Source organism: Macrotis lagotis, chromosome 4 (assembly GCF_037893015.1).
Source record: "Macrotis lagotis isolate mMagLag1 chromosome 4, bilby.v1.9.chrom.fasta, whole genome shotgun sequence".
NCBI lineage: Eukaryota > Metazoa > Chordata > Mammalia > Peramelemorphia > Peramelidae > Macrotis > Macrotis lagotis.
The window spans coordinates 112,919,924-112,941,092 of record NC_133661.1 but is presented as its reverse complement, the minus strand read 5'-3'; the positions used below and the strand labels follow the sequence as shown (position 1 = coordinate 112,941,092).

The following is a 21,169-nucleotide window of genomic DNA, read 5'->3' as shown; positions in this document are numbered from 1 at the left end:
TCATAAGTCCACCAGAGAAGTTGCTTCACTATTTTTCCTTCAGTTGCTATTACTAGCTGTACTTATACTCTATTTCACTGCACTCTCATTTATTCTTTTCTCTCTCCTATTTCCTACTGAGTACAATTTATTTTTCTATCCATCTCTGTGTGTGTTTGTGTGTGTGTGTGTGTGTCTGTGGTGTGTTTCTTTCTTTGATCAGTTCATATGACAGTGAGATTAAAGGGCTTATCAACCCTTCCTTATTTGTGATGATATATAAATATATATACACATACATCCACATGCATATATGGGTATATGTCTACTTACAGGTGTACACATACACATGAACATGATACTATATAAATGCACACCATGTATACATACCTATTCACATATGTATGTATGTATACATGCACACATACACAGACTTGGCCACTGTAAACCTCTTGGGAATCTCTTGTGGCTCAGAGTTGCAGAACTGCAGAATCCCATTTGACATATGATTCCTGCTCTGGTTATTTCTTTGCAGATCCTCAGACTGGATCTTCTACTCCACCTAGCCTCCTAGCATTGGAACCACTGAATATTTATTTTTGAACCTGCTTCTCTCTCCTTATATTGTCGAGGGACTGAGTTTACTGGCATAGAGGTCAAGTAGATACATGTCTGTAGGTAAAGATCCTTTTGTTATTCTGCCCTATATCTGTGACATGGGTAACAGTCACCAAAGCAGCTTGTTTTTACTGTCCCTGTTGTAATGCCCTTGTATGGGTCTAGGACCCTCCTTGCCCCAGTTTACAACCTCTCCCTGGGCACTGAATAAACCCTTGTCTCTCAGTGTGCAAAACTCTGTCTGTCTCTTTATGCTGACCTGGGCTCAAAAGATGATTTGTTGTAACCTTTACTTGGGTTTCCCCATCAAAATTAGATCTAGTGAATTTTCTAACCTGATCTGGAGAAAGTTTTTGTTTCATTTTGTTTTTAGAAGAGTGGGGACCTGCCTTGATACTTTGCTTTTTGCTACTCTACCATCTTCATCTTGACTACCCTAGTGATCTCTTAATTACCAAATCTGATGGGTTTTTTCCTCAATTTTCATTCTACTTGTCCCAGTATGTCTCCTGGATTTGTTTTCCTTTAGATTTTCTTGGACTTACTCTTGTCAGTAGTCCTACTTTATCTGACCTCTTCAATCCTTTTTGCTGGTTCATCATCCATGGGAATGTCCCCTAACCCCAGAATTTTTTCCTAGACCTCTTTTCTTTTTGTCTCATTCATAATGTGAGAATGAGAGAACACAGTTCCCATGAGTTTAATTATCATCTCTGTGTAGATGACTTCCTCCTAGGTCAGTACATTTAATCCTATTCTTTCTCCTGTGTTCTCTAGTTCTACATCTTCAATTGGTTGTTTCCAATGACAACCCATCCCAAATTCAGTATTTTCCAAGTTCATTTAATTATCTTTTCTCTAAATTCCACTCCTTTTGACTGGCTATTTCTGTCTACATCATACTACCATACTTCCTGTCACTCAAGTTTATAACCTTGATGTTATCCTTCTCTCTCCTTCTCCCTCACTCTACTTATACATTTATTTTTTCTTTTTCTTTTTTTTATTAAAGATATTATTTGAGTTTTACAATTTTCCCCCAATCCCATTTCCCTCCCCCCACACCCCCCACGGGAAGCAATCTGTCAGTCTTTACTTTGTTTCCATGTTGTACATTGATCCAAATTGAGTGTGATGAGAGAGAAATCATATCCTTAAGGAAGAGACAAAAAGTCTAAGAGATAACAAGATTAGACAATAAGATATGTTTTTTTTTCCTAAATTAAAGGGAATAGTCCTTGAACTTTGTTCAAACTCCACGGCTCTTTATCTCGATACAGATGGCACTCTCCTTTGCAGACAGCCCCAAATTGTTCCCGATTGTTGCACTGATGGAATGAGGGAGTCCTTCAAGGTTGAACATCACCCCCATGTTGCTGTTAGGGTATACAGTGTTTTTCTGGTTCTCCTCATCTCACTCAGCATCAGTTCATGCAAATCCATCCAGGCTTCCCTGAAATCCTAGCCCTCCTTGTTTCTAACAGAACAATAGTGTTCATGACATAAATATACCACAGTTTGCTAAGCCATTCCCCAATTGAAGGACATTTACTTGATTTCCAATTCTTTGCCACCACAAACAGGACTGCTATAAATATTTTTGTACAAGTGATGTTTTTACCCTTTTTCATCATCCCTTCAGGGTATAGACCCAGTAGTGGTATTGCTGGGTCAAAGGGTATGCTCATTTTTGTTGCCCTTTGGGTGTAGTTCCAAATTTCTCTCCAGAAAGGTTGGATGAGGGGTGGCTAGGTGGTGTGGTGGATAAAGCACTGGCCTTGGAGTCAGGAGTACCTGGGTTCAAATCCGGTCTCAGACACTTAATAATTACCTAGCTGTGTGGCCTTGGGCAAGCCACTTAACCCCATTTGCCTTGCAAAAAAACCTAAAAAAAACCCAGAAAGGTTGGATGAGTTCACAGCTCCACCAACAGTGCAATAGTGTCCCAGATTTCCCACAGCCCTTCCAACAATGATCATTATCCTTTCTAGTCATATTGGTGAGTCTGAGAGGTGTGAGGTGGTACCTCAGAGAAGCTTTAATTTACATTTCTCTAATTAATGATTTAGAGCAATTTTTCAGGGGCAGCTAGGTGGTGCAGTGGATAAAACACCAGCCCTGGAGTCAGGAGTACCTGGGTTCAAATCTGGTCTCAGACACTTAATAATTACCTAGCTGTGTGGCCTTGGGCAAGCCATTTAACCCCATTTCCTTGCAAAAAACCTAAAAAAATTATATAAAGTTGTAGAGCAATTTTTCATATGGCTGTGGATTACTTTGATCTCATCTGTAAATTGCCTTTGCATATCCTTTGACCATTTGTCAAATGGGGAATGGGTTTTTGTTTTAAAAATATGACTGGAGGGGCAGAGCCAAGATGGCAACAAGAGCGGATCCTGTCTTAGGCGCTCTCTCATAAAACTTGTAAACTAAGGACTCTAATTTAAACTTTCGAGAGACAGAACCCACAGATGGACCCAGTGAGGCAGTTCTCCTACTCAAGGTAACCTGGAAAAGAGCAGAAAGGCTCTGCTCCCCTGGGTTGGAGGGAAAGAACTTCAGCCTCCTGGAGGCAGCCCCAGGGAGCTGGGAGCCGTGGCTCACAGCAGCTGGGCAGTTTCCTGACCGACCCCCCCAGGGAGCACCGGGCACAAATGGGGGAACAGGGGGGACCTCTGCCAGAGCGAGCATGTGAAACCTAGCCCTCAGGGCACACAGCAAGCAGCGTGGCCACCACAGCCCAGATCCAGGAAACAGAAGCAAGAGGAGCTGGTAAGCAGGAGCCCCCAGGGCATCAGCCCATTGACCCTAGGGAGGGGAGTGAAGAGAGAGACTGCAGAGCTCTGCCGCTGGAGCAGGACTCTGGGGCTCTGACCACATTCAGATCCTGATAGCAGTCTAGGCCCCCCCCCCATAGAGCAGCAGGGCCACCCCCACCTCAGCCCTGTGGCAGAGGGGGGCGCATATGGTCATTCACAGACCAGGAGGGAGGACAGAGCCTCACACACTGAGACCCTTGTGGGAGTGTCCTAAAAGCTCAGTTTCCCAAAAACAGGCTTAGGCTGGGAAAATGAGCAAGCAGAGATAAAAGAGGAACACCATTTAGAAATATTTTGCATATGAGCCTAAGAAGGATCAAAACATTCAGTCTGAAGATGAATAAGTACAAGCTCCTGCATCTGAAGACTCCAAGAAAAACAGAAATTGGGCTCAGGCTATGACAGAGCTCAAAAAAGACTTTGAAAATCAAATGAGGGAGTTAGAAGGAAAAACTGGGAAAAGAAAGGAGAGAGATGCAGGAAAAACATGAAAATGAAGTCAGCAGCTTAGTCAAGGAAATCCAAAAAAATGCTGAAGAAAATAGCATGCTAAAAACCAGCTTAGGTCAAATGGATAAAAAAGTTCAAAAAGTTATTGAGAAGAATGCTTTAAAAAGCAAAATTGTCCAGATGGAAAAAGAGATAAGAAGTCTCTGAGGAAAGCAAATCCTTCAGTCAAAGAATAGAACTCAGGGAGATTGATGAATTTACAAGAAATCAGGACTCAATACTTGAAAACCAAAAGAATGAAAAATTAGAAGAAAATGTGAAACATCTCATTGAAAAAACAACTGATATGGAAAACAGATTTAGGAAAGATAATTTAAAAATTATTGGAATACCTGAAAGTCATGATCAGGAAAAGAGCCTTGACATCATTTTCAAAGAATTACTACAGGAAAATTGCCCTGATATTCTAGAAGCAGAGGGCAAAATAGAAATGGAGAGAATCCACCGATCCTCCCGAGAAAGAGATCCCAAAAAACCAACCCCTAGAAATATTATAGCCAAGTTCCAGAACTCCCAAGTCAAAGAGAAAATATTCCAAGCAGCCAGAAGGGCACAATTCAAATATCATGGAGCTGCAGTCAGGGTCACACAGGACTTAGCAGCAACTACATTAAAAGCTCGTAAGTTTTGGAATATAATATACCAGAAGGCAAAAGAGCTTGGAATGCAACTGAGAATCAACTACCCAGCAAAAGTGAATGTCCTCTTTCAGGGAAAAAGATGGAGTTTCAATGAACCAGGGGAATTTCAAATGTTCCTGTTAGAATGGCCAGAGCTGAACAGAAGGTTTGATCTTCAGATACAGGACTCAGGTGAAGCATAGAGATTGGAGGAGAAAGGGAAAATATGAGGGACTTGATGATGAACTGCATGTATTCCTACATAGAAAAATGACACTGATAATACTCATATGAACCTTCTTAGTTAATAAAGCAGGTAGAGGGAGCTTTTATACTTGAATCACAGGAGAAAGCTGAATTTGAAGATAAAATATGGTATAAAAATGGAGTCAATAGAAAAAAGGGAAATGTAATGGGAGAAAGAAAAAGGAGAGGAGGAATAGGCCAAGATATTTCATATAATAAGAGTTTTCTTTATTACAATGGGCTGTTGCAATGATATGGAAGTGGGGAAGGCATGGGAGAATGCGGGAACCTTCGCTGTCATCAGAGGTGGCTAGGAGAAGAAACAGCATATATATTCAAATGTGATATAGGCATCTGGAGTAAGAAGGAGGGAGGTAATGGGGGAAGGGAGGTGATGTGAGTGATGGAGGAGAGGATGGACCATGAGGGGAGAGTGGTCAGATGTAACGCATTTTCTTTTTTACTTCTTGCAAGGGGCTGGGATTGGAAGGCTTGTCTGGGACCATAGAGCCAGGTGGATGCTTGGCCTAAGGGGGTGGTATTGGGGCTCAGGGCCTCTTGGCCCCAGGGCCAGGGATCTGTCTGCTGCACCACTCAGCTACCCTACAGCAGAGTCAGAGTGAAAGGAGAGAGAAAATACAGTACATGGTAGTGGAGAAATACGAAAGGAGGGCGTTGCGATCAGTATTGGCAACTGTGGGAAAATATGGTAGTAACTTTTGCAATGGACTTATAAAGAATATGATCTGGGGTGGCTAGGTGGCGCAGTGGATAAAACACCGGCCCTGGAGTCAGGAGTGCCTGGGTTCAAATCCAGTCTCAGACACTTAATAATTACCTAGCTGTGTGGCCTTGGGCAAGCCACTTAACCCCATTTGCCTTGCAAAAACCTTAAAATAAAAAAGAATATGATCCACCCGCGACAGAGTGGGTGGTGTTGGAACACAGACCGAAGCACATTTGCAGGGCAAATGGGGCTGGGTGGCCTGCCTGGGACAGCATAATAGGGTGATTGTTGGGTGTCTGAGGCTGGATTTGGACCCGGGTGCTCCTGACTCAAGGGCCAATGCTCTGCCCGCCACCCAGCCACCCCTACTATTATTACTATTTTATTTTATTTTGGGTCTTTTTTTTTCTTTTCTGGTTTTTGCAGGGTAGTGGGGTTGGGGTGGCTTGCATGTCACACAGCTGGGTGATTGTTGGGTGTACGGGGCTGGATGTGGGCTTGGATGCTCGTGGCTCCAGGGCTGGTGCTCCGTCCATTTTGCTATCTGGCCATAGCTACAGTTATTACTATTATTTTTTTATTTTAATTTTTTTCTCTTTACTTTATCGCTCAAACAATTCTATATTTTTTTGGGGGGAGTAGGTATTTTGCTTACTCTTAAGAATATTTTATTGATGTATAAAAAATTATTTGTACAAAATGAGAATAAATATTAAATCAAAAAAATAAAAAGATGACTCATTTCTCTGTATATTTTAGAAATGAGTCCTTTGTCAGAATCATTAGTTGTAAAGATTGTTTCCCAATTTACTATATTTCTTTTGACATTGGTTACAGTGATTTATCTGTGAAAAAGCTTTTTAATGTAATCAAAATCATCTCGTTGGGTTTTGGTGATGTTCTCCAACTCTTCCCTAGTCATAAACTGGCTCCCCTTTCCATAGATCTGACAGGTAAACTAGTCCTTGACCTTCTAATTTGCTTATAGTATTGTTTTTTATGTTTAAATCCTGTAATCATTTGGATCTTATCTTGGTAAAGGGTGTTGGGTGTTGGTCTAATCTAAGTTTCTTCCATTCTAACTTCCATTTTCCCAGCAGTTTTTTTTTTTATCAAAGAGAGTTTTTATCCCAATAGCTGGACTCTTTGAGTTTATCAAACAGCAAATTACTATAATCGTCTCCTGCTTTTGCACCTAGTCCATTCCACTGGTCCACCACTCTCTTTCTTAGCCAATACCAAACACTTTTGATGACTGATGCTTTATACTTATACATTCAGTTGTCAAATCTTGACATTTCTATTTCTGCAACTTTTCTTATATCTGTCCTCATATCTCTGACCATGCAGGCATTACCTTAATTCTGATTCTCATCACCTCGACTCCTGGATTATTGTAGTATCTCTTAAATGGTTTCCTTGGCATTCTGTATTCCAAGCCATTGTCCACACAACTGTTAATGTCTTTCCCTAGTCATAATATACAAATTCTTGCCTATGACTTATAGGATCTTATATTAATTAATCTCTTTGATTTTTAAAGCCCTTCATGATTTCTAAAAGAACAGTAATGTTCCATCACATACATATACCACAATTTGTTCAGTCATTCCCTAATTGATGCCACTACAAATAGAGCTGCTATGAATATTTTTGTACATGTGGGGTTTTTACCCTTTTTCATGATTTCTTCAGGATATAGACCCAGTAGAGTTGTTGCTGGATCAAAGGAAATTCACATTCTTATTGCCCTTTGGGCAAAATTCCAAATTGCTCTCTAGAAAAACTAAATCAGTTCACTCCACAACACAATGTATTAGTGTCCCAGATATTCTGTATCCCTTCCAACATTGATCTTTGTCCTTTCTGGTCATATTGGCCAATCTGCGAGATGTGAGTGGTATCTCAGAGATGCTTTCATTTGCATTTCTTTAATCAGTAATGATTTAAAACAATTTTGTAGATAACTTTGATTTCTTCATCTGAAAATTGCCTTTGCCTATCCTTAGACCATTTGTCAATTGGGGAATGACCAACCTCACTTTCACCCCCAGAGACATCTGGATCCAGTGGTCAGATATCAATCTAGAGAACTGGAGATGGCCTTGGATTCTGGGCAGTCAGGGATAAATTATGACTTGCCTAAGGAAGAATCTAAGGCCTATTTGAACTCCCATTCTCCTGAATCTAAGAGCAGTGCTCTGTCCACAGTGCCACCTAGCTGCCATTCTTGTTGCTTCCTTGCTTGTTGATAGAAATTTATACTGTAAGTAAGTGTTTCTTTTGGAATAAAGGAAATTATCAACAAATTGTATGTCAGAAAGAGACAAGATGGACTGATTCTTTAGCATAGAGAAAGATGATTGGCAGAAAATCAGAATGCTCCACTTAGGTACCCTGAATGTTAGGAGAAAGTAAGGAAAGCCGCCTATATGTTGGGTGGGTTACTTTGGGGAAAGATGCATGAGTAGCTCCTAGATCAAGCTCTAGGCTGTGTTCTGAGGCTTCTCAGTCAGAGCCCCTTCCTCCTAGAATGTAGGTCAATAGAGGTCTGAGCCTGGAAGCAGGAAGACCTGAGTTCAAATGCAACTTTGACCACCGAATTAACTGGACAAGGTGCTTAATCTCTCTCTAGCCCAGTTTTCTTAACTGTAAAGTGGGGATGATAATAACATCTACCTCTTAGAGTTTTTGTGAGAATCAAATAAGAGAATCTTAGTGAAGCATAGTGCCTGACCCAGAATAAGGGCTTCATCAATGCCTTAAAATCTCTACTTTACCCTAGCTTTGGACTGGCAAAATGTAATTGCTGTAGTTTTGACTTAGATTACCTTGATCATTCTGGTCCAGTGCCATTTTTTTTAATCCTTGCTTGGAGGAGTTGTGATATCTCTGGAATATGTTAAGAGTATTCCAACACTAATACTATAAAGCTTTCAAAGACTTAAGAACTCTGACCAGTATAATGAAAAACCACAAATCTTGGAGGCCTAATGATAAAATAGACTACCTACTTCCCAACAGAGAGATGATAAACTAAAGGTTCAGAATGGGACATCCAATTTTGGAATTTATGTGCTTAATTATACATATTTGTTGCATGGGTTTTTTGTGAAATTTTTTCCTATTTATTGGAGAGAAGCAGAAGCAAGATGGGTTTCAAAAATAAAAAATTTTTAAAACCTTTAGAACTTTTTAAAAACACACAGAACAGAATGTAAGTGAGAATGAAACATGGACTTGCAGTTCAGTTTTGAAAATAACATTAAATTTATTATATACTTAAAAGAAAAAAACAAATCACATATAAGAATCACAATATTATTTATGATTCTCTTTTTTCTATAGAAATGCTCATTTTTGAATTAAAAATGATTTGTGAGCCATTTGTTTCTGAAGTGTTTTGGTAGTTCGATAAGACTAGTTGAACGTTACGCTTTACAGAGGCTCAGAAAGGAGACATTTTGGAGGAAATCTGCCTTCAAATTGGACCAGGGTTATACCTGGTAACAAAGAATCTTATTTGAATTGAAATAGATATTGCATAGTATAGAAATACAATTTACAGATGAAAGATCAAGAGCTGTTCTAACTATACAGTAGTAACATTTGTCTTTTCTTTATACAACCTTTCTTCCAGAGAACTCCTATTTGCCTAATTCTCAAACTGTTAAGGGTGATACATTCCTTTAGGACCAATTCAAAGATGACCCAGAAGTTAGTCATATATTTGACTGACTAGTTCAGTATTCTCTTAGGTCAGGTTTTTTCCCCTTGTGTATAGTTTTAAAAAACTGAAATATGTTCAAGTAACATGGGTGCAGACCAATGAAATCAAGGGAAATATTGAAGTTCAATTCTATTATTATTTCTGTAACTGCTTGCTACAAAAAAAGATTGTGGAGACCATATTGCCCTATTAATCTATTCGGACACTTTTTCTCAGTGGGAATAATGTGCAGTATATAGGTAAAAAAGAGTGTAAGTTAAGATAGTAATGATATTCACGCCTGCTCTTTCTGCCTAGTTGCTCAACATGGTTAAGTACATAACCAACCCAGCCATTCTCCAATTGATGGTGTTAAACTAAAGTTCCTTAAACTAAAAATGAAATAATAAAGTTAGTTTTATAAATGAAGTTTTAATTCTGTAGGATCTTACCAAAAGGGGGGTGGGCAGAGGTAAATATACTGAAACCCACAGTCCTCAATTAGAGGCTGATAGAACAACTTTTTTTGTTTTTTTTTGTTTTGGTTTTTTTGGTTTTAGTTTTTGCAAGGCAATGGGGGTTAAGTGTCTTGCCCAAGGCCACACAGCTAGGTAATTATTAAGTGTCTGAGGCCGGATTTGAACTCAGGTACTCCTGACTCCAGGGCCAGTGCTCTATCCATTGCACCACCTAGCCGCCCCCTAGAACAACTTTTAATCAAGAAATATGGAGATAAAGAAATGTTAACAGACTTTAAAGAATATTAGATTAGACATTTCCCCAATTTTGATCTAGATAGACCTTGTGTTTGTCTATAGATCATTCATAAAAATTTAGGGAGATGAGTATATTGGGGGGAGGAAATAATGGAACTTAGACTTTCCAAGAATAATGGGCAAGTACTATAAAATCCATCACAGTAATACAAGTGAGTAATACAATAAAAAAAATTACAGAGGTTCAAAAGGGGCAATCCCTTTTCTTTTTTATACATATATAGATAAAAGTACACAGCAGCAAGAAAAGATTCAAGTTCTTTTCTTTTGTCACACTTGATGCAGGTTCTATGGCTTAGGATGTAACTTCAATGCAGGTCACTTGTAGAGTTTTTTTCCTTTTTCTGTTGAAACTTCTTAATATTTTAAACAGTCAATTATTATTATCATTACTAGAAAGTGAATTTCTGAAATTCCTTAGATATTAATGGTTTATAGTTTGATTTGATATTCACAGAAAATTCAGTTACACACAGAGATTATTATCATTATTTTTATTATTCTCCCATTTGAAGGATACTCTCACTTAACAAAATAAACTTTCATAACAGTTATGCCAGACTACACACTAATCTAGCTGACTCTGATTTTAGATAAATGTAGGCCAAAATCACTTAAATTTCTTTACATGATTTTAATATTGTCTGACATGATCATAACAGTTTACCACCAAAAATCAGGTCCATAAAAAAGGGACAGTAGTCCCTTATATATTTTAGATGTCTGTTCCAGGTGCAGGTCATATAGGTAGCTAAATGCCTCAAGCCAGACTCTCATTATGCCAGGTGAGAAGCATTTTTTTGATTGTCACATTGGTGGAAAACTTGTCTGGGAAAAAATCTAACCTCAGATCATATTGAAAAGGCACTTTTTCAACTCCTACCCCAATAAACTTTTTCACCTATACATTTTTTTTTTTTGCAAGGCATATGGGATTAAGTGTCTTGCCCAAGGTCACACAGCTAGGTAATTATTAAGTGTCTGAGACCGGATTTGAACCCAGGTACTCCTGACTCTAAGGCCGGTGCTTTATCCACTACGCCACCTAGCTGCCCCTCACCTATACATTTCGAAAACCCCCTTGGGTTTCTTTTCTTTTTTTGGCTTCTATGGACTATAGCCACCAGCCTTTTCCTTTGACACCTGGATTTCAGACTTAAATTAGAAAGCCAATTTCAATCTCATGACATTTTTATAGCAAGTTCCTACAATCAGAAAGAGATTCATCTCTAAACTTCATAGACTAAAGGATCAGAAATAATGTCATATTTTGATTATGATCGTATAGTGGCAACAATGAAATACTACGGGAAAAATCACAAAATGTTATTCATGTTGTTCAGGTGATTTTACAAAAAAAGGTTTTAAACATATAACATATAGAAACAAAAATTTCCTTAATATCTCTTATTAATATGCTTCAACACTTGCATATAATAAGATGAAGCATCTCGGTGGCACAGTGAATACACCACTCTCCCTGGAGTCAGAAGGACCTGAGTTCAAATTTGACCTCAGATCATTAATTACCTAGCTATGTGACCTTGGCCAAATCACTTAATTCCATTGCCTTAAATAAATTTTTAAAAATGTGACAATCAACGCAAACAATGGTAATATCATTGAAGAAAAATGGAGGAAGAAATAATAAATAGTATTAAAATTTTAAATAGAACATTATCTTAAGCTTGATTATTACAGAACATCTACTAAGATATTTTAAAATGCAAAACTACCATTATGAAATTATAGTAACAATCATAATAAATCTTATATCACTGTCACTCTGTCACTCCCCCCACTTTTAGTCAAAGAGGCACATAATGCCATCTGTAGACCAAAAGAGAGAGAAAAAGGACCTTTTCACCTTTACATTTCCTCAGAGGATATAAGGGGAAGTTCTTTTAAATATTCCTCATGTGACCATGGGGTATCCCATGCAATATGACTACAGATGTCATTACCTTATTCACCAAAGTACTAGAATATTTAGTAATTTTCTAAGTTTATTCACATCTACCCAAATATACTTAAACAGTCTTAAAAAGAAAATGAGATTTCTCAGGAACTTTATCTCAGAAATGACAATTTCAAAACATAGCAAGAACTTTTCTATTACAAACTTTAAATGCTCTTAATATTAACCCAACAGCTAATTGTTTCACAAATAGTAAACTTAATAAAAAGAAACACTTCTATGGCAGCTGTAAGCAAACATCATCACATTATTTATAGTAAATTAGGTTACAGATTTGAAAATTTAATAGACCTTATGCAAAATACATAAAATAACTTAAAAAAGTTTTTCTGAGTCCTCTCTGTTTTTTAAATTGGCAAATTAACATCAGGACAATATATTAATGATGAATTTGTAAAGAGATGGACATCTCTCTTATTCAGTCTTAAAACAAAAAAATTTGAACTTGGAATTTGGAATTTATCAAACCTGATTTGGTTTAAAAAATTAGGTATTAATACATAAAATAACTTAAAAAAGTTTTTCTGAATCCTCTCTGTTTTTTAAATTGGCAAATTAACATCAGGACAATATATTAATGATGAATTTGTAAAGAGATGGACATCTCTCTTATTCAGTCTTAAAACAAAAAAATTTGAACTTGTTATTTGGAATTTATCAAACCTGATTTAGTTTAAAAAATTAGGTATTATAAATTAATCTCACAAATTCTTCACAGGCAATAAATCTCAGTTACTACAGAACTTTTAAGTACCACCATCCTTGAACTCAAGGGTATGTACAAAGGAAGGATCTGTTGGTTTAAGACATGGAGAAATATACCTAATTAAATTACTCTTAGGGGTGGCTAGGTGGCGTAGTGGATAAAGCACCGGCCTTAGAGTCAGGAGTACCTGGGTTCAAATCCGGTCTCAGACACTTAATAATTACCTAGCTGTGTGGCCTTGGGCAAGCCACTTAACCCCACTGCCTTGCAAAAACCTAAAAAAAAAAAAAAATTACTCTTAGCAAACTACCTTAAGTCACATTTCTTTCAAATATTGACTTTAAAGAGTGACATCACATATTAACCTATTGATTGGCAATTAAGTTAATTAAAATTACTAAAATCAGGTGGTTAAAATAGTGAAATGCCCATCAGTCTACCTTACAGAAAAATTCTTTTTTAAATAATTTATTTATTCTTATTTTTGTACAAATGATATTTTTTAGTATTTTTTTAAGGTTTTTGCAAGGCAAATGGGGTTAAGTGGCTTGCCCAAGGCCACACAGCTAGGTAATTATTAAGTGTCTGAGACCGGATTTGAACCCAGGTACTCCTGAGTCCAGGGCCGGTGCTTTATCCACTGCACCACCTAGGCACCCCTTGATATTTTTTATACATTACTAAAATATTCTTGTTTAAGAGTAAACATAATAGCCCCTCTCCCTAAAAATATAGACCCACATGAGGGATAAAGTAAAGAGAAAAAAATTTTAAAAATAATAATAATAGGTGCAGCCAGGTAGTGCAGTGGATGGAGCACTGGCCTTGGAGCAAGGAGCACCTGAGCCCAAATCCAGCCCCAGATACCCAACAATCACCCAGCTGTATGACTCTGGACATGCCACCCCAACCTCATGGCCCTGCAAAAACAAAAAAAAAATGTGGTTAAGTGCCTTGCCCAAGGCCACACAGCTAGGTAATTATTAATAATTAATAATAATAATGATGATGATGATGATGGTGATAGGGGCGGCCAGGTGGCACAGTGAACAGAGCACTGGCTCTGGAGCCAGGAACACCCAGGTCCAAATGTGGCCTCGGACATCCAACAATCACCCAGCTATGTGACCCCAGGCAAGCCAGCCACCCCCATTTGCCCTGCAGACTCCCCCCCCAAAATTAATAATAATAATAATAATAATAATAATGTGCTTCAGTCTGTGTTCCATCACCTCCAGCTCTGTCATGGGTGGATCACATTATTTATGATAAGTCCATCACAAAAGCTACTTCTATATTTTTCTACCATTGCCATTGCTAATCACAACTCCCTCCATTACCATATACTATATTTTCTCTCTCCTTTCACTCTGTCCCTTTTCTTAAATGTGCTGTAGAGTAGCTGAGTGGTGCAGCAGACAGATCCCCAGCCCTGAAGCCAAGAGGCCCTGAGCCCACATACCATTCCTAAGGCCCAGCATCCACCCAGCCCTATGGTCCCGAACAGGTCATCCAATCCCAGCCCCTTGCAAGAAGTAAAAAAGATAATGTGTTATATCTGACCACTCCCCCCCCCCCCAACGATCCATCCTTTCCTCCATCACTCATATACCCCGCCCTTTCCCCCTGTCCCCCTTCTCTCCTTCTTACTCTAGATGTCTATACCCCATTGAGTATATATGCTGTTTCTTCTCCTAGTCACCTCTGATGAGAGTGAAGGTTCCCCTCATTCCCCCTTGCCTTCCCCCCTTCCATATCACTGCAATAGCTCATTGTAATAAAAAAATCTTATTATATGAAATATCTTAGCCTATTCCGCCTCTCCTTTTTCTTTCTGCCATTACATTTCCCTTTTATCCATTGACTCCATTTTTACACTATATTATATCTTCAAATTCAGCTCTCTCCTGTGCTTCATCTATAAAAGCTCCTTCTACCTGTTCTATTTTTTTTTAGTTGATTTTTGTTTTTTGCAAGGCAATGGGATTAAGTGCCTTGCCCAAGGCCACACAGCTAGGTAATTATTAAGTGTCTGAGACCAGACTTGAACTCAGGTACTCCTGACTCCAAGGCCAGTGCTCTATCCACTGTGCCATCTGGCTGCCCCCCTACCTGCTCTATTAACTGAGAAGGTTCATATGAGTATTCTCAGTATCATTTTTCTATGCAGGAGTACATGTAGTTCATCATTAAATCCCTCATATTTTATCCTTCTCCACTCTCTATGCTTCACCTGAGTCCTGTATTTGGAGATGAAACTTTCTGTTCAGCTCTGGCCATTCCAACAGAAACATTTAAAATTCCCCTGGTTCATTGAAAGTCCATCTTTTTCACCTGGAAGGAGACGTTCATTTTTGCTGGGTAGATGATTCTCAGTTGCATTCCAAGCTCTTTTGCCTTCCAGAATATTATATTCCAAACCCTACAAGCTTTTAATGTTGTTGCTGCTAAGTCCTGTGTGATCCTGACTGCAGCTCCATGATATTTGAATTGTGTCTAGCTGCTTGTAATAGTTTCTCTTTGACTTGGGAGTTCTGGAACTTGGTTATAATATTCCTGGGAATTGGTTTTTTTTTTTTTGGATCTCTTTCTTGGGGAGATCAGTGTATTCTCTCAATTTCTATTTTGCCCTCTGCTTCTAGGATATCAGGGTAATTTTCCTGTAGTAATTCTCTGAAAATCATGTCAAGACTCTTTTCCTGATCATGACTTTCAGGTATTCCAATAATTTTTAAATTATCTTTCCTAAATCTGTTTTCCATATCAGTTGTTTTTTTCAATGAGATGTTTCACATTTTCTTCTAATTTTTCATTCTTTTGGTTTTGAAGTATTGTATCTTGATTTCTCATAAAATCAGCAGCTTCTGTCAGTTCTATTCTACATCTGAAGAATTTGTTTTCCTCAGAGAGCTTTCTTATTTCTTTTTCCATCTGGCCAATTCTGCTTTTTAAAACATTCTTCTCCTCAATAACTTTTTTGAACTGTTTTATCCATTTGACCTGTGCTGGTTTTTAACATGTTATTTTCTTCAGCATTTTTTTTTTTGGGATTTCCTTGACTAAGCTGCTGACTTCTTTTTCATGGTTTTCCTGCATCTCTCTCATTTCTTTTCCTAGTTTTTCTTTTGTCTCCCTCACTTGATTTTCAAAATCTTTTTTGAGCTCTGTCATAGCGTGATCCCAATTTTTGTTTTTCTTGGAGTCTTTAGATGCAGGAGTTTGTACTTCCTTATCTTCAGATTGAGTATTTTGAGTCTTCTTGGGATCATAGACAAAGTATTTCTCAATGGTATTCCTCTTTTTTTCTCTGCTTACTAATTTCTCCAGCCCGTGCCAGGTTTTGGGGTGCTTCCTCAGCTTTTGAGTATTATTGGGACACCCCCCCCCCACAAGGATCTCAGTGTGTGAAGCTCTGTCTTCCCTCCTGGTCTGTGAATGAGCACAAGCGCATTCCTCTGCCATGGGGCTGAGGTAGGGGGGCCACTGCTGTTCTGTTGGGGGGGACCTAGACTGCGATCAGGATCTGAATGTGGTCAGAGCTCCAGAGTCCTGTTCCAGGGACAGAGGGCAGAGCTCAGCAGTCTCTCTCCATTCCCCTCCCTAGGCTCAGCACTCACGCCTGGGGGCTCCTGCTTATAGGCTCTGCCTGCTTCTGGTTCCTGGATCTGGGCTACTGGGCCCACACTGCTCGCTTAGTGCCCTGAGGGCTGGGCTTCACGGGCTCACCCTAGCAGAGGCCCCGATCCCCCAAGTTGTGCCCAGTACTCCCTGAGTGTAGGTCAGGAAATTGCCCCCACTGCTGTGAGTCACAGCTCCCAGTGCCCTAGGGCTGCCTCTGGGAGGCTGAAGTTCCTTCACTCAGGCAGGCCACCCTTCTAACTCCATGGAGCCGAGCCTTTCTACTCTTTTCCAGATTACCTTGGGCTGGAGAATTTCCTCACTGGATCCCTCTGTGGGTTCTGTCTCTCTAAAATTCAGTTAGAGTCCTTATTTTATGAGTTTGGAAATATCAGAGAGAGAGCACCTAAGATAGGATCCACTCCTGTTGTCATCTTGGCTCTGCCCCCCAGAAAAATTCTTGATAGAGATTTAGGACCTAATGTTTCTAAAAATTCTTTTTTTTTATGAATTACAAGGTTTTCTTTGTACATAACAATCTTATGAAATTCATGAGCTAATTGTCAAAAACTAGGATTAAAATGATAAGATATTTAGTTTTCATTCATTCTGTTTGTTAATAGCACAATTTTAAAACTCCCAATTGAACAATATTTCTTAATAGTAGAACATTTATGAACATCACAATATTATGATTCAAATTATGTTTTGTTTTGTTTTGTTTTTAATTTTTTTGCAAGGCAAATAGGGTTAAGTGGCTTGCCCAAGGCCACATAGCTAGGTAATTATTAAGTGTCCGAGGCTGGATTTGAACTCAGGTACTCCTGACTCCAGGGCCAGTGCTCTATCCACTAGGCCACCTAGCCTCCCCACATTATGGATTTTTCAACTTAAAAGACTTCTCAAGTTAAACCATGTATAAACTTAGTAATGCACAGAAAATCAACCCATATATAGTTATCTCATTAAAAAGATAATCATATAGCTTTTATATATTTCTTAATTCATGAAGTCCTGTTACTTTAAATTTTGGATTAAAGCAACCCCAAATCTAAACTTCTAAGTTCTTCGTGTGTGTGTGTGTGTGTGTGTGTGTGTGTGTGTGTGTGTGTTTTGTATGTGTTGTGTGTGTTATGGATATTCCTTTTATTATTATTTTTTTTAAAACAAAAACTTTCTGCAGAAACCAGAGGTAAAATCCAAAGACCACTCCATTTCCGAATTGAGTTGAGTCTCATTACTTGCCAGAGCAATTTTAAAAACTAAGTATGTCCATGCAAATTACTGTTCTTTCCATTTGAAAGCAAAAATGTATTTACTGCTGGAAAGAACTGTTATGGAAAAATAGTCGTTGCATAGGTCAGCCATAGTGTGTACTGTAGCAGAGGGAGGATTGGATAGCACAGGAGAGGAAGGCAGGACAGAAAGAGAAATTTTAAAAACTTGGAAAGATTGTGGGGAAGGACTTAATTTCTGCTTTTTATTATTTTCTAAATCTTTGAGAAGGGATTTACATTGTTTTTCCCAATGTCTGTGTTTTCTACAATGATAACTAATCCCGGTTGCTGGATTATTAGACTGCCTCCTAGCTACAGGAGGGTCTTGGATGGGGGCTGTCAGTTGCTTGAGCTGCATAGTCAGCACCTTATCTTGCTTTGCTTGCAATTCTCTCTTTTCCTTAAGATCTGATTCTTTTTGCTCAATCAAATTCAGACTCAATTTTTGAGCCAATTCAACAATGTATTGAGGATGTTTATCTTTCCAGCTGGGCTCACTTATCTTTATATTTCTGGACAGAGTAGGTTGCAAATTGTTAACAAAATAAGAGAGAAACTGAGTCTGTCCTTTCTTATTATGCTTTAGGCCAGAATTTTCATCATAAATCTCAGCTAGGTGATCAAAAAATTGAAACACTATTTCTGTCTTGCTTCTGAACAAGAGTTTTGATTTTTGAAAAGTCCACTGGTTGGGAAAATGCCAGGGGAATTGTAACATAAAGGGCATCCTCTGTAGCTCAGCTTCCACACATGCCTTTCCTGATCTTCATATACCACCCAATCTGTGCTTTGGAGCTCTTCAAAAATAGTTTTGCTATCTACCTCTTTAAACCAATTCTTTGCTTCCCCTTTGCCTACTAGAGTTATAGTTAATTGGGAAATTTCTGGGACCCTGGATTGTTAAGATTGCAGAATAATTCTAAATTGATCACCAAAAGAAAAAGGATCTTTGTGTGGATTTGGAAAATCTTTCTTCAATGCTTGCAACTCACCCCATCCCACGGCTTAAATTAATATAGCAAGGATAAATGTAAAGCTTAACATCTGATCCATCCTGTCCCCCATCTACCAGCTGAATAGCCTGAGGACATGATGTTTACCTCTTTGAAAGGATGAATCGCTACTAATTCAGGCTTCATTCAGACTTTTATTTAGAGCTGGGAAATTGTATTGGGAACAGGATCTTTCAAGGCAGGCAAAGGAGTAGCAGAAACATAGGAAGGAATCGGAATAGAAGAACATAAGGAAGGGACAATGGGATAGATGGAGAAAAAGGAGAGGAACTAAAATGAGGAGGATATGAGGTAGGAGGGTAAGAAGAGTGAACAGGCAAGGAAGAGGGAGAGAAATGAGAGGAAATAGGAGGCAGGTAAAGAACCGAAATAGAAGGGTGCAGAGGGAGGGGCCATGCTCACTGTGGCTCTTGTGAGACCTAGGCCAGAGGAGAATCAGAAACTGATTCAAATAGGAGGCTTTTTGCTTCTTCTGTCTGATTAGGGGAGAGGGATTTTGAAGGAGAAATTTTCCTACAAGCTCAAAATGAAACTTGCTCAGACTTTCTTTCCCTTTCTAACATCTCCCCAAACCAGTGATAAAAGCATTCCCATTCTCAGATGTTTTGCTAGTTTTTAAAATTAGTTTTGTCTTAAGATAATTAACTTTAGTCCTGTCATACCCTGAAGAGATTATGAAAGAGGGTAAAGACATCACTTATACAAAAATATTCATAGCAGTCCTGTTTGTGGTGGCAAAGAATTGAAAATTAAGTGAATGTCCTTCAATTGGGGAATTGCTTAACAAACTATGGTATGGGGGTGGCTAGGTGGCACAGTGAATAGAGCACTGGCCTTGGAGTCAGGAGTACCTGGGTTCAAATCTGACCTCAGACACTTAATAATTACCTAGCCGTGTGGCCTTGGGCAAGCCACTTAACCCCATTGCCTTGAAAAATCTAAAAATAAAAATAAAAAAACAAACTATGGTGTGTGTGTGTTATATATATATATATATATATATATATATATATATATATATATATGTCATAGAACACTATTTTTCTTTTAGAAAATAGGAGGGACGGGACTTTAGGGAATCATGGAAGGATTTGCATGAACTGATGCTGAGTGAGATGAGCAGTACCAGAAAAACATCGTACATCCTAACAGCAACATGGGGGCAATGGTCAACCGTGATGGACTTGCTCATTCCATCAGTGTAACAATCGGGCAATTTGGGGCTCTCTGCAATGGAGAATACCATCTGTATCCAGAAGATGAACTGTGGAATTTGAACAAAGACCAAAGACTATTACCTTGGGGTGGCTAGGTGGCGCAGTGGATAGAGCACCGGCCTTGGAGTCAGGAGTACCTGAGTTCAAATCCGGCCTCAGACACTTAATAATTACCTAGCCGTGTGGCCTTGGGCAAGCCACTTAACCCCATTGCCTTGCAAAAACTAAAAAGAAAAAAGACTGTTACCTTTAATTAATTGATTTTATTTTTTGCAAGGCAATGGGGTTAAGTGACTTGCCCAAGGCCACACGGCTAAGTAATTATTAAGTGTCTGAGGCCGGATTTGAACTCAGGTACTCCTGACTCCAGGGCCCATTAGAAAAACAAACCCGGGAGCAGCTAGGTGGCACAGTGGATAGAGCACCAACCTTGGAGTCAGGAGTATATAGGTTCAAATCCGACCTCAGAAACTTAATAATTACCTAGCCGTGTGGCCTTGGGCAAGCCACTTAACCCCATTGCCTTGAAAAATCTAAAAAAAGAAAAGAAAAGAAAAAAAACAAGTGAAAAAAAAGAAAAATAAACCCGTTATCTTATGTAATTTTGTTATTATCTCTTTTTTTAAGATTCCTTTTTTTAGAAAGATTTTATTTATTTTGAGTTTTACAATTTTTCACCCATTCTTGCTTCCCACCCCCCTCACAGAAGGCATTGTGTTAGTCTTTACATTGGTTCCATGGTATACATTGATCTCTGTTGAATGTGATGACAGAGAAATCATATCCTTACAGAAGAAAAATAAAGTATGAGATAGTAAAATTACATAATAAGATAAAAGGTTTTTTTTTTTCTGATTTCAAGGTAATAGTCTTTGGTCTTTGTTCAAAGTCCTTAATTTTTTCTCTGGATACAGATGGTATTCTCCATTGCAGATAACCCAAAATTGTCCCTGGTTGTTGCACTGATGGAATGTTTGCTATTATCTCTTATGCTTTATTTTTCTTCCTTAAGAATGTGATTTCTCTCTCATCACATTCAGCTTAGATCAATGTATACCATGAAAACAATGACTGCCTTCTCTGGGGGGTATAGGGGTATGGAAGTAAGAATAGGGAAAAAATTGTAAAACTCAAAATAAATAAAATCTTTCTTAAGAAAAAGATTTTAGTCCTGTCAGACATACCCACCTGGGCCAGCTCAGCTGAGGATTGTCACTAGTTAATTTTTGCCATTTTTGTTTGTTTGTATGTTTGTTTTAGTTTTTTGTTGTTGTTGTTGTTGTTTTTGGCAAGGCAGTGGGGTCCAGTGGCTTGCCCAGGGCAGCACAGCTAGGTAATTATTAAATGTCTGAGACT

At 38.6% G+C, this 21,169-nt stretch overlaps 1 protein-coding gene and 1 long non-coding RNA gene across 3 annotated transcripts in view; one reads left to right on the top strand and one right to left on the bottom strand.

The window, feature by feature from the left end:
- SUFU (SUFU negative regulator of hedgehog signaling) overlaps window positions 1-21,169 on the top strand; it is a 208,261-nt gene that overhangs the window by 55,520 nt on the left and 131,572 nt on the right. The gene's annotated exons all lie outside the window — the stretch shown is intronic.
- The window catches only part of LOC141521347 (uncharacterized), a 56,983-nt gene continuing 48,738 nt past the window's right edge, over window positions 12,925-21,169 (bottom strand). Inside the window, exon 4 of the long non-coding RNA XR_012477902.1 lies at window positions 12,925-13,608. This is a non-coding gene — a long non-coding RNA (uncharacterized LOC141521347). The remainder of the gene's footprint in view (window positions 13,609-21,169) is intronic.